The sequence below is a fragment of the Maniola hyperantus genome, chromosome 2 (assembly GCF_902806685.2).
Source record: "Maniola hyperantus chromosome 2, iAphHyp1.2, whole genome shotgun sequence".
NCBI lineage: Eukaryota > Metazoa > Arthropoda > Insecta > Lepidoptera > Nymphalidae > Maniola > Maniola hyperantus.
The window spans coordinates 17,886,125-17,898,871 of NC_048537.1; the positions used below are offsets into that span (position 1 = coordinate 17,886,125).

At 38.4% G+C, this 12,747-nt stretch overlaps 1 protein-coding gene across 8 annotated transcripts in view; it reads left to right on the forward strand.

The window, feature by feature from the left end:
* Window positions 1–12,747, forward strand: part of LOC138404195 (zwei Ig domain protein zig-8-like) — a 452,145-nt gene that overhangs the window by 153,053 nt on the left and 286,345 nt on the right. The gene's annotated exons all lie outside the window — the stretch shown is intronic.

Sequence of the window (12,747 nt, forward strand, 5' to 3'; positions counted from 1 at the left end):
CAGGGTTTCCGTTTTCCGTTTTCCGTTTGCGTTTCCGTTTTTAGTTTTCGGTTTTCGTATTTATTCTTTTGCACATTCACGTTGGCAACTTAATTTCTATGGATAAGACTTGGTGAAAAATCTTTGTAATGAAACATTTCGGTTGTGAAGAATCAAATAAATTGAGTTTTGGATCTTGGCCGATGCCGTCCAGCTACCTTGCAGTCTTCGCACCTACAAGTAAGCAAATGTTTGTATCCTGGAACAGTTTAGTGAACCTTCTTAGTGTATGTGTACAGTAAGAACCCTGTCTTTACTACTGAGCATTTATTTTGAAACAATTTTATGAATTTTACTGTGTCATTGTCTATTCCATGCCAATGGCATCTTAAATTTAAAACATAGATTTATGTACTATCTACCTAAGGCATTCTATTGTATCTAAATTAAGTCTTGGCATTAAGCTAGAATAACTAAGCATTATTAGCCATCCTTATGTATTAAGCGACCCCGGTAAAAGTTACATTAAAAACCAATTTTGCCTAACATCTAGCAAATTTCATTTATAACACCTCATATACATTACAAGGGAGTCGACGGCTAGCTTCTATTCTTTACTAGGTAGATAGATCAAGTAAGTAAAATTATTATTTTTTTTTTTCTCCTCTAATCTTTGTAAGGGTGGTAGATTATTCCGTATCCGGGGTATATTTCTATTCCGCCCAGTTTACCACCTTACAAATGGCGCCCAACGTGGGGCCATTGTGACGTTGTAAATTTTGACTACTAATTAGCGTTTCGCTTTTAATAAAAATCAATTTTGTTCAAAGTATGTTGGTGCCACCTAGCATCAAGGTGCAGAACTACGCGTGGGTCGATGTTCAGAGTTCATTCGAGCCACAATAGATGGCGTTTGCTTCGTTGTCAATTGTCGTAAAAATAAAACAAAATAATTAAATAAAACCATAATATCATTTGTTTATTGTTAAGTCATTAACAAAACGGTTCTTATAATATCCTTAGGTTCCGCAAATATCAAAATGAATTGGCTTCATGATCAAACTAAATAGAGAGCGGCACACTCGGGTTGCGTCTGGCAACACCGATTGGTGAGATTTAGAATTTTTCTGGAGTCAACATGTGAAGACGAATTTTTTTTCGTTCCAGGAAAATCTCACTCTTTTTCGCCCATGGCTTCGCCTGGGAAAATACAATAGTATAAATTTAGTCATCCTAACGTATTTCAATGTTTCATCAATTATGGTGAGTGAAAAATCAAGTAATTGTGGATTCGACAAAATGGCGTTTGGTTAGAGAAAATCCTAATTTCATGATTTTCCCTTTCAGTTCCAGTTATTTTACCTTCCCAAATAAATGAGGATAATGGGTTGTGGGGGACCCCTGAAAACCATTGGTGGCCAGGAGTTCAATAGGTGAGTTGTGTTTGATCGGGAAAATTCCACGTGTCGAAATTTTCACACAGCACAAATTATAATCTTGTTTTTCTTTGTTGCAGGGTTTCCGTTTTCCGTTTTCCGTTTGCGTTTCCGTTTTTAGTTTTCGGTTTTCGTATTTATTTCTTTTGCACATTCACGTTGGCAACTTAATTTCTATGGATAAGACTTGGTGAAAATCTTTGTAATGAAACATTTCGGTTGTGAAGAATCAAATAAATTGAGTTTTGGATCTTGGCCGATGCCGTCCAGCTACCTTGCAGTCTTCGCACCTACAAGTAAGCAAATGTTTGTATCCTGGAACAGTTTAGTGAACCTTCTTAGTGTATGTGTACAGTAAGAACCCTGTCTTTACTACTGAGCATTTATTTTGAAACAATTTTATGAATTTTACTGTGTCATTGTCTATTCCATGCCAATGGCATCTTAAATTTAAAACATAGATTTATGTACTATCTACCTAAGGCATTCTATTGTATCTAAATTAAGTCTTGGCATTAAGCTAGAATAACTAAGCATTATTAGCCATCCTTATGTATTAAGCGACCCCGGTAAAAGTTACATTAAAAACAATTTTGCCTAACATCTAGCAAATTTCATTTATAACACCTCATATACATTACAAGGGAGTCGACGGCTAGCTTCTATTCTTTACTAGGTAGATAGATCAAGTAAGTAAAATTATTATTTTTTTTTTTTCTCCTCTAATCTTTGTAAGGTGGTAGATTATTCCGTATCCGGGTATATTTCTATTCCGCCCAGTTTACCACCCTTACAGAATAAGTTCGAAAGGGAACCTTCCTCTTGGAAAGCGTCCAACCCTCCCAGTGGGAGCGAAATGCCGATCCTCTGATTAAGTTTCACAATTCCACTGAATAACCTTCGCTTTGGATTTTGGATAAAATATTCCATCCACTTGGAAAATATGAATGGGATCGTCCAAATTTCGTTTCCAATGTTTGAAGTTTTTATGTATCTGATTCCGAAACGGGAGTTGTTTTTAGGGAAAACGCTTGAAATACTTCAGATTCAGTTATCGGAAACTTGGTGAGAGATGTAGAGATGAAACATTGAGAAACTCTTATGAAATTAGTAAACAACAAATAAGCTTTGCGAGTTTAAATTACGGCAAATAACGGTTGAAGAGAAACACATAAAGCAAAGTAGGGATATGAGTAATTATTTGGTTCTATAACTGGTGATACCTTAGAGAATTTCATGTTCTGTTCTTATATCCAAAATTAGATAAAAACACAGTGAAAGACTTGAAGATATACTTAGTCCGCGACAGCTCGAGATGGCAATCGGGGTATGAGGCGAGAGACGCCCCGCGCCCCGCGCCCCGCACTCTCGCACGTCACCCGCGTGATATGTCAATGGACCGATTCTTACGTATAAGTACTTTTATAAGTTTAGGCTAAGGTTTAGCTTAATATCATCATCATCAACCGATAGACGTCCACAGCTGGACATAGGTCTCTTGTAGCGACTTTCACACGCCACGGTCTTGCGCTGCCGGAATCCAGCGGCTCCCTGCGACTCGTCTGATGTTGTCCGTCCACTAGTGGAGGATCTTCCAACGCTGCGTCTTCCGGTGGGAGGTCGCCATTCCAGCACCTTGGGACCCCAACGTGTATTGGTTTTCTGAACTATAAGCCCTTCGCAACCCGTTGAGCTATGTCGGTTACTTAGTTCTCCTACGGATCTCCTCATTTCTGATATTTTGATCACGTAGGTTAATATAACACTAATTATTAGCTTCACTCATAAGCTAAATTGTAATCTTATAGTAGAATACTTATTTACTGCTGTTAGTATCTACTATACGCTTCAAAACAATAATTTTTCGCTTTAAAAAATTTAGACTCGAGCGAAGCTGAGACGGGCTAGTATAGTTCTAAACTGAAAGAGTAAAGGGGAGTAGGTAGGTAGGTATACGCGAACAGTCTCAGATTTGGCCCAATTCTACGGATGAGTTATGGCCGTTTCGTTTCCAGGTGAGCAGATAGCCACTCCGCCAACTTTAGCGACTCGGCGTCCTCGACTACATTTCATATACCGTTATTCCCACTTGCCACCAGTTTTATAGTTTCTCGAATGTTTGCTAGTTATATTCTATCTGTCATACGATATAACGTGCAGAAGATTTGGATATAAATTTATTGGAACAACATAAAAATTCTAACGGAGTTTGTTACGGGCTTTTCTCAGACCTGGGCGTATTTTGAATGAATCATCACCATTATAATATGTTACATCAGTAAAGTTCGAAAAATTTACATCGGCATCGGCGACCTCGCATCGGAAAGCGCAGCGTTGGAAGACCCCTCAATGTAAATAGGCGACATCAATGAAAGACCCTACACAAGGTGGACAGACGACATCAAACAGGTTGCAAGGAGTCACTGGATTCAGGAGGCGCGAGACCGTGGCATGTGGAAGTCCGTACAAGAGACCTATGTCCAGCTGTGGACGTCTATCGGTTGATGATGATGACATTGATAATTTATTAGGTTTTTAAGCTTTCTAATATTGTATAGAAGCAGGCGTTACTTTGCGGAAGTCCATGATATACAATGAACCAAAAGCTTAATTTGGTATAATCCGCAGAAATAGGTAGAATCTGTATGGTGCAACATGCAGCATGCGAAATGCACCGCCCGGCCTCCCACTGCTAAACATGCAGGAAAAACAGCTACCAGGCAAGCAATACGCATCACCACATCTCTTGAGGATGCTCCGGTGTCGGGGCGAAACGTGCGTCAAGTGTGTTTTGGGATTTGTGTGGTGCTGCGTGGTGGTGGTGCGTATTGCATGCCTGGTGGCTGCTTTTTCCTGCATGTTTAGCAATGGGAGGGCGGGCGATGCATTTCGCATGCGTCATGTTGCACCATACAGATTCTTTCTACCTGTTTCAGCGGATTATAGCAAATTAAGCTTTTGATTCATTGTAGCTTTCTAATAGTTCCTTCATGAAACAGTAGTTGTGATCTTTACATTTTATTTTTTCACCAAGTTCCAAAGCTCCGATTAATTTCGTCCAATAGCAATTCAATCCGCGTGTGTGTAAGATTTCTTCGCGAGAGTTATCGCCAGCCGCCGCCCGCCGCCCGCTGCAGCGCGATGTATGGCCGAGCCCGAACCTCGCCAGCCCCAAGTGAATTTTATACTCGCTTATTTCCACTCGCCGTACTCTTATAGTTGCCCCTACCGTAACTAGGTCACTTTTTGAAACGTATTTTAGAAGTAGTCCAACTGAATATCTAAGATTTTTTAAAATTCAATCACAAGTTTGCTTTTGACTCCGATCTTACCTGCTGCGGGGTGATTTGTTAACTCAGTGTATCACTGAAAGATCGCCTCATTTGACATTGGTTGGTTCTACATTGCTGTTTCAATAAGTGATCATATCACTTCACACTATCCATCCATACTAATATTATAAATGCGAAGGTGTGTCTGTCTGCTAACTTTTCACGGTCCATCCGTTCACCAGATTTGATGAAATTTGGTACAGAGATAGATTGCATCCCGGGGAAGGACATAGGCTACTTTTGTCCCGGAAAATCAAAGATTTCCCATGATTTTTAAAAATCTAAATCCACACGAACGAAGTCTAGCCTCTATCAGGTAATCTAATAATTGAATTCTTTAACTTCTATCTAGGTATTCTATGTAGGTATGCTCTGATATTTCAAATGCCTAAGTTTCATATTAATTTGGCCCCATCTTAACCAAAACTTTGCATACAAAATTATTACTTTCTACTTTTCTTCCTCTAAATCCACCGCTTGGATCGCACAGGCGTGCAGTCTAAGGCTAAGCGCGCACTGCGATGCGATTTTTTTCCGCATGTTCAATTCGAAATTTAATCGCAATGCGAATATTATTCATACGCGCACCACGAAAAACAGGGAGCCGAAATCAGTGAATACTGTACCACTATGAAAGCAAGACGTTAGACGATTTAATAAATTATATCAAATAGAATGAACATCTAAATATGGATTCAAAAAAGAAAAAAAAAATCGACTGACCGTTGCGCTTGCGATTTTTTTTCGCAGTGCGCGGGACTCAAGTATTTTTCCATATTACACAAAATATTCTTACGAATTCGAATCGCACCCCCAATTGCAAATATTAATCGCATTCGATTTTTTTTTCGCAGTGCGTGGATGCTAATGTATTTTGATGGTTCACAGATTTGCGATTTTTTTTTCGCTACGATTTATTTTCTTTGTGCGCGCTTAGCCTAAGATTTCTTCCAATTCTACGTTAGAGTGTTCGCCGGTTGGTTTCCAGTACCCGTATTACAAGATTTTACGTCTCACCAAACGAAACCAAATTCGAGAGTCGAAATATTTCCGCGTTACAGTAAAATGGACCTAAAGTTGAGTTTGACTTATTTTACCTATCAAACAATAAATTTAAAAAGGAATTAAGAAACTATCATCGTAAAACAAAAAAAAAGTAGCTAACATCTAATATGCATGCAATCATACACTCCCATTTACACACACACACACATGCACACACGCTCACACATACTCATAAGCACACACTCACACACGCATACACACTCACATACAATCATACACACACTGTTGTAATTTTATTTTATTATTGTATATACCTACATTTATTCTAACTCTATTCTGTTAAAATAGTTTAATTATAATTTTAAGTAATCTCTTTTGGCCTTCTGTTATACCTAGATTTAAATTTAAATAATAATTATGTATTTACGCTGTTGATTACTTTCAAATAAACAAAATAAAAAAAAAAAAAAAAAAAAATAAACAGCCTTGAATTGAAGTCAAATATTCAATGCCACTGATTTTAATTTCGCAATGTTTCCGCTTGGAGCGCGGGCTGTAGAAGTGTAGACAAACTTGAGCTTTAAAACAAGGCATTTAAGATCCAGTTCACTGTAACGCGGAAGTATTTCGACTGTCGAATTTGGTTTGGTTTGGTGAGACGTAAAATCTTGTACTACGGGTACAGGTGGTTGAAGCCACTGGAAACTTTTCCACACCCAGGAGCATTTTATACTTCGTTAATTCCAATCGCGCCGGGTTCATACTTCTATACCACATGTAAGTTAGCTTTGAACTAAGTATAAAGTACTAAATTCAAAATGTACTTAAAACTTTTTTATTCTATGAAAAGGATTTAAAAAAATCTTCACGGTGAGATCTTAGTGGTTAAATGGTCGGCCTTATATTCAGAAGGCCGGGTGGTGGTGGTGGTTCGATCCCGGAAGGTACTTCTAACTTTTCGGAATTGTGTGCGTTATAAACAATTAAGGAAAACTGGGGGAAACCTTTTTTTATGACAAGGATTTTAAAAACTTGATCCAAGTGGTCTAATGGCTTAGTGGCCAGTTGGCCTAGTGGCCAGTTGGCCTAGTGGTTATAACGTCAGCTTTCTATTCGGGAGGTGGGAGGTTCGATCCCGGGCATCTTTAACTTTTCTCAGTTATGTGCATTTTTATCCATACCGGTTTCCTCACGGTTCCTCGGTTTTTTTTTTCACCGCAAGCAGTTAAAATATCACCAAGTAATATTTAATTTACTTAAAACGCACATCATCATCATCATCATCATCATCCTACCGATAGACGTCCACTTCTGGACATAGGTCTCTTGTAGAGACTTTTACACGCCACGGTCTTGCACCGCCTGAATCCAGCGGCTCCCTGCGACTCGTCCGTCCACCTAGTGGGGGGTCTTCCAACACTGCGTCTTCCGGTGCGAGGTCGCCATTCCAGCACCTTGGGACCTCAACGTCTATCGGTTGTACGAACTATGTGCCCTGTCCATTGCCACTTCAGCTGCGCAACCCGTTGAGCTATGTCGGTTACTCTAGTTCTCCTACGGATCTCCTCGCACATAACTCCGAAAAATTATAGGTGCGTACCTGGGATCGAACCCCTGACCTCTCAAGTAGGAGACCCACGTCTTAAACACTAGGCTATCACCGCTAATATCTAATATTATTTCAAAGTCAAATGATTTATTCAAAATAGGTAATAAATTACTCTTTTCGATTGTCAGTTGTTGGATTTGTAAGATATAGTGGTGATAATTTTTTCGCAAATTTAAAACAAAAGCTAAGAGGGTTCCAAACGCGTCCAAGTCTGAGAAGAGCCCACAACGAACTCAGCCGGGTATTCTTTTTATTATCACCACGTCTTTACAAAATCATAAATTAAACTTATTAGAACTATCACAAAGCCGTTAAGCAACTCATTCCCAAGCTTGCTTATCAATACTTATAATCTATATATATAAAAGGAAAAGGTGACTGATTGACTGACTGACTGACTGACTGTTTGACTGAATGACTGACTGACTGATCTATCAACGCACAGCTCAAACTACTGGACGGATCGGGCTGAAATTTGGCATGCAGATAGCTATTATGACGTAGGCATCCGCTAAGATAGGATTTTTGAAAATTCAACTCCTAAGGGGGTGAAATAGGGTTTTGAAATTTTGTAGTCCACGCGGAGGAAGTCGCGAGCATAAGCTAGTCATTTAAATAATCCTTTACATTGTAATAGGATTTTTCAATTAGTTTACGTTTCATGAAAACTTTGAACTTGTTGAGAGACATGTCCAATATGATTGATAAAGTTATGGCTAAGTCACCAAACTATATCGACTCCCGAGTTGGAGAAGTTGCAATCGCTCAAATCGTAGAACATTAGCAATCGAAACTTACTCAATTTTGCCGTCTCCGCTGATATTAAAGTGATTTAGACCAACGAGAAATAGTTCTACTCGACCGTCTAGCTGATCGGTGCCCGTACTTTGGCTAACAAGTTATCTAGCAGCCACCAAACAAGACAAGAAGAAGTTATCTAGATGAATAGGCTACTTGACAATTTTTTTAAGTTGGTCTTAAATGGTTAATATTTGTCCTATTATATCAAAAAAATTAACACTATATTTTTTGCGCCCTAAAAACCGTAAAACTTTAATTTAAAAAAATATTTTTGTTAGACAGGTGAAAACACTGTCGGCCATGTTTGGCCGATAGATTATCTGTGCTCTGACGTCATGCATTTGTAAACAACAGTATAACCCTGTGGTTATACTGTTGTTTATGCATAATGCATGACGTCAGAGCACAGATAATCTATCGGCCAAACATGGCCGACAGTGTTTCCACCTGTCTAAGAAAAATATTTTTTTAAATTAAAGTTTTACGGTTTTTAGGGCGCAAAAAAATATAGTGTTAATTTTTTTGACATAATAGGACAAATATTAACCATTTAAGACCAACTTAAAAAAATTGTCAAGTAGCCTATTGCTAGGCACTAACAGAGTCGCTAATCGTTACTTAAGATTGAGTTAAAACGAGACAGATTTATGTGAGAGATATAGCTCTGAATCGTTTTAACTAAACTTAAGTAATGGTTAAACTACTCTGAGTACGGCTGTATGTAGGTTTTCCTACGACCTCTATTATAGCACTACCACGGGACGAGTCATTATAAATGCGAAAGTGTGTTTGTTTGTTGATTTGTTGGTTTGTCCTTCAATCACGTTCCAACGGAGCAACGGATCGACGTGATTTTTGCATGGATATAATAAAGACCCTGGACAGTGACATAGACTACTTTTTATCCCGGAAAATCAAAGAGTTAGGATTTTTAGAAAACCTAATTCCACGCAGACGAAGTCGCGGGCATCACAGCTAGTAATTCTATGAATAGACTTTTGAGTTAGCTTCTAATACTTATTAACTTAGTTCAATTCAAAACTCTTTCTTTTGATGAAAGTTGTGTCAGCAAAAAAATGGTTTGAATTCGAGAATTAGGTAATTCCTTTCCAACCGGAAATCCGCAGTGGTGCCATATTGGAAGCCACTTTGTAATTTTTACTGTTACTTATTTAATTAACTTTTTTTAAGTTTTAGTTTCACTCAAATAATAATAAAATTAATTTCCTAAAAATAAAAAAAAATAAAAATCTATGAAAAGTTGTCAAGAAAAAAAAACGTTACTTTAAGATCGAATAGATAGGAGGATGTTCCTAATAAAATTTACAATACGTATAGTACGCGACAGGTCGAGATGGCAATCGGGGAGGGAACGCCCCGCACATCCGCATAGCCCCTGCGCTAACCCGGTGCGGGCGAGCGCGTGTGACGTGCGGGTGTGCGGGGCGTCCCCACGCCTCATACCCCGATTGCCATCTCAACTTGTCGCGGACTATACATGTAATGGACAATTTGCTGCAAGTTTACAACAACAATAGGTTTTGTAAATAGAGTTGCAAACTAGCACAATTGGATGTTAATAAATTTTGGAAACAGCCCAGTTAACGTACTAGTTCAGTAATAGCCTTAGTTTGATTTAAGTCCCTCGGAGGACTGGGGAAAGGGGGGGGGGGGAAACTAAACTTGTAATCGAATTATTATTGGCGATGTTCCTAGATAGATCCTGCAAATATGGATGAAAATTGACTTCCTTCACATACTTATCTACTATTTTCAGAAATAGAGTTTAGAGTAAATAAGTAGTGTCATAATTGGCACCGATTCCGTTGTCTTTCTCTACATTAAATTTAGAGTATCTGCATCCTTTTCTTTTCGCTAAAAAGGGACAGAACATGAACTACACCTTTATATTTTATAAAAAAAAAAAAAAAAATTGTAACATTATATTATACCTAGTAGTTAATTTAGTTTTTTTAACATATTTATTAATTTTACAGTAGAACGTTTACCTACTGTTTACTTTTTAACCATACCTACAGACATACTGAATGGAATCTTTACCTACTTAAATTTTTATCCCCTTTGTAACTCTGATATCTGTACGGAATTTGCATGCAGTGTTTACTTTTAAATGATTTAACATAGTTGTGCATGATAGAAAAACCTATGTATTTATTATAGTTAGTAAGTTTTATGTTAAAATCGCTAGTAAACCATTCAATAAAAATAAAAATAAAAATATTACATTAGTAAGAAGAGTATGCGAATACTCTAAAATTAGGTTGTGCTCAGAATCAGTACCATTGACAGCGTTTTAACTTGGCGTAAATAAATCATCATCATCATCATCATGATCAACCCATGACGCTAACTAATGAGCACGGCTCTCCTCTCCGTACCGTCGGCATCGCTCGTAGGTACAAGACATAACACAATGTACCTACTTTTTAACACAAGGTGTAACCAGAACCACAGAATATATAATAGTACTAACGTACCAGAACGCTATCGAAAACTTAGCGTTATTGTTATACTATCTACAATCACTCATTTTGTACTTTTAGTGATTTAGTATTTTTCAAACCTGCAATGTATAGCGTGCAAAACTCGGGTCAATGCCCCGCCAACGACGCGGCATTTACCCCGAGTGGCCTACTTACGCAACGTTCGTTGACCTCTAGCATCAGTCAGAGGTTTTTTTGCATTATATTGTAAACTTTTACAAAATTGAAGGATTTTTCTATATTTTTTCTCGTTTTTTTTTGTGGTGTGATATTATATCAGTAATCATCAGTACTATCACTTGTCTTCGTTTTGGCTAGCCTTCTGGTTACAACCTGTATATTTTATTCATTTGCATGGTGACCATTTCGGCCATCGTAATTTTTTATATTTTTTTATTAAAGCGGCAATAGAAATGCACACTCGGTGAAAACTTTTATTCTCTACCTAAGTATTGCGGTTTATAAGATTCAGACCGCTGACGGACAGACGGACAGCGGAGGCTTTACTTAATAAGGTGTTGGCACCCTGGGTACGAAAACGTAATCACTAACTACTTTCCTTTATGTACAGGCTTAGTAATTGGGTCCCGTTGACAATATTTGGGTACGGAACCCTAAAAAAGAAAGTCCAGTCTAAATAAAGGCTATTTTTATTTTACTTAGGTTCTTGGTCGCAGCTTTTTTCCACTCCGCCGAGCTGATGGCGACTCGGTTTTTGTAATATCACTTTAATGCGATCTTTTTTCATCGGACAGCTTTCTTCGCAGCCATTTTACAACTTCAATATTTTTTGTTAACAAAAAAGTTTATTTTTATAACAGAAGGACTCCGTTTTTTACATAAACAAGCTAACATTGTGCAGGAAATTATATTTTAGAAATGTTTTATAATTTTTTAAGACTGCCTTTTCAATACTTATTGAATAGTAGACTTATTTGAATTGAACTAACAACTTTTTTTTTTATTTTTTTATTCAGATACAAGTTAGCCCTTGACTGCAATCTCACCTGGTGGTAAGTGATGATGCAGTCTAAGATGATAGCGGGCTAACCTGGAAGGGGTATGGCAGTTTTTATTAAACCCATACCCCTTTGGTTTCTACACGGCATCGTACCGGAACGCTAAATCGCTTGGCGGCACGGCTTTGCCGGTAGGGTGGTAACTAGCCACGGCCGAAGCCTCCCACCAGACAACTTAGTATTATTGTTAAGGTTTGTCGTTTCACTGAGACGGCTCGTGAGGTGGAGCTGGACGGCGATAAACAGAAAGACAGATAGACAGACATACAACAAAGTGATCCTATAAGGGCTCCTTTTTTCCTGTTGAGGTACGGAACCCAAAAAAACAGAAAAATGCGTGTTATTTTAATAAATCTAAAAGGATTCATAAACTATTCAATTACTTACACAAAACCTGTTTGCACAAGTAACAAAGCCTTCACGGGAACATTGTAGGATAAAAGTAATTTGTTGCAAAGTGCTCCATCGATGGAGATGTGGTTTCTCTCCGCTTTTTCCGCATTTTCCGCTATTATTTTTCCCAGCGCTATAATTCAATTTGGCGGGCTGGCGCCCTGGCGCGGGCAGCCGGGGACCCCGCGTGTTTGCTGCGAGAGAAATGGTTGCTGTGAAGCGGGGTTCCTATTTTCACCAGTCATTAACCTTGTACTTTGAACTAGGTTTTTAGTCATTTTTTAGGGTTCCGTACCTCAAAAGGAAAAGGAACCCTTATAAGATCACTTCCGGACATCACAGACGGAAACGTTTAAGTGCGGAAACCAGCCCAGAATGAAGAAGAAGAAGATCACTTCGTTGTCTGTCTGTCGTGTCTGTCAAGAAAACTTATAGGGTACTTCCCGTTGACTAAAATTTCAGCTTTCTAAGTGCTAAGAGTCGGTCAGTGAGTCAGACTTTTCTTCAGAACCCTTATAGGATCACTTCGTTGTCTGTCTGTGGTGTCTGTCAAGAAAACTTATAGGGTACTAGGCCTATGTGGTTCAAAGCTATCTTTGTAGCAAATTTCGTCAAAATCGGTTAAACGGATGGGCCGGGAAAAGCTGGCAGACAGACAGACACACTTTC